Genomic DNA, 2169 nt, shown 5'->3' with positions numbered 1-2169 from the left:
ACGGCCGCAGTGTCTACGGACACCTACCATACACGCTCTAGTAGCGTGGTGGAAAGGCCCAACTCCCCTATTTTCCCCGAAACGAGGGATATGTCGGGGTGCTGTCGAAATTTTCACTGAAATGCACGAGACTTGAACAATATAAAGACTTCACTTGGGCAACAATACAGAAGACTTATACTTGGACAGAAGCGCACAGAACTTGAACTAAATGAGCAGAAGACTCATACGAAGAACAGTGAACTTGTGGACCTAAATTTGAACAAATTCTAAATAATTTATAAGGGTCAAAATCAAATGAAACAAGATCAAACTGAAATCAAACTCAAATCAATACGAACATGCATTTGAACTTGCAAGAACTTCAGAAGACTATGAACAATCACTTGAACTTGTACTCTAAACTCAAGCTAAATCCAAGTTTGACATGAACAATAAGGAGCCTGAACATTCAAGGACAACAAGGGAGACTCAAGCATGAGTGGAACTTTGAATTCGGGTCCGATTGAATACATAAGACTGGGACTTTGGATGAACGAACCAATCAAAGTTTAAGTGCACAGTCGTCCAAGCTAACAACAAGTTGCAAGTGGGAAATGAAATCCTAATGCTCACGAACGAAGAATGCAGAGAACTCCTACGACAATCCCTATAAACGCCTGTTGATTGAGATGGCGATACGGGAGACCAATTATGGAGGATCCGCCCCCTACAAACAAGTACAATCAAACCACCTGAGATTGATGAAAGGTGGTTTCAATACAAAAGCAAGGGCTCTCCTATAAATACCGCTAGGGGGTCGTAGCAAGTACAACGAATCCCTACAAATGAGTACAAACCACTTGTGGATAACAACAGTGAGAACCTCGTAAGCATAGCGAACCACTGTGGACACAAGTATGGATATCACCTATGACAGTGATGGTCAAAATCTACAAGTACATCGGGTACAAAAGCAGCTCGATGTACGAAAAGTACACTCCCTTGCAAAATCAGAAAAGAAATGTTTGAACAAATTAGAACCAAACTTCCTGGTGTTCCAAAGTCTCTTTTTAGTTCTATATTTAAGAAGAAAACATCTCTGGTACTCACAAATACTAGAAATGACAAGTCCTCTACGCCGAAAAGCCTAAAATGAGTTCTTTCCAAATCAGCAGTCTTTGACTCCAAAATCCAAAAAATCCTTCCCCGGTGATTGAGAAAGGGGGAGTCAACATCCAAAACGCAACGCCACCAGATCCGCGACACTCGTACTAGCAGACATAAGGCGTGTATAAGCTCTGAAATCAAATATTGTGTATTCAAATGTCAATTATCTACAAAACTATAAATATTTCAAAATACCCCTACACGTGCACTAGAGAATGTATACACATAGGTACACTAAAGAGGTATATAAAAATCACCCGCATGGGCCCCGGCGAGCGTGTTATTGGTACACATGTGACGCCTAGGGATGCTGCGCGGGTCGATAAGTGAATTCTAGTTCGAACCCGATCCTTCTATACGGATCAATAGAAGTCGACAGGGTTCGAACCTTTAAACAAATACACGGCTGTGGAAACCAGTGTATTTGTTTCAACACATTCGTATTAGGCATGCTAAGCCTACAATCAAAAGAATTCACTGAACAAAAAAGCACGAAGCCTGCGAAACCCGATCCTCCTAAGCATGTAAATGGGAGTAGACAGGGTTCAAACCATTGGATAAATATGTGGTCACGAGGTCGACCAGAATATTTATCTAATACATTCTTTTTAGGCCTTCAAGGCCTAAAATCAAGAAAGTTCATGAACAAAGGCATGAAGCCTAAAGAACCCGATCCTTCTATACGGATCAATAGGAGTCGACAGGGTTCGAACTATCAAATAGATACACGGTTGTAGTGACCGGTGTATTTGTTTAAATACATTCTTTTTAGGCCTTCAAGACCTAAAAAAATCAAGAAAATTCATAAACAAAGACATGAAGCCTACGAAACCCGATCCTCCTAAGTAGATAAATAGGAGTAGACAAGGTTCGAGATATTGAATAAATATACGGTCACGAATGTGATCGGAATATTTATTTTAATGCATTCATATTCGGCCTTCAAGGCCTAAAATCAAGAAAATTCATAAACAAAGGCATGAAGCCTAAAGAACCCGATCCTTCTATACGGATCAATAG

The sequence above is a fragment of the Dendrobium catenatum genome, unplaced genomic scaffold (assembly GCF_001605985.2).
Source record: "Dendrobium catenatum unplaced genomic scaffold, ASM160598v2 fragScaff_scaffold_334, whole genome shotgun sequence".
Taxonomy (NCBI): Eukaryota; Viridiplantae; Streptophyta; class Magnoliopsida; order Asparagales; family Orchidaceae; genus Dendrobium; species Dendrobium catenatum.
Note: the sequence above shows the minus strand (reverse complement) of the source record.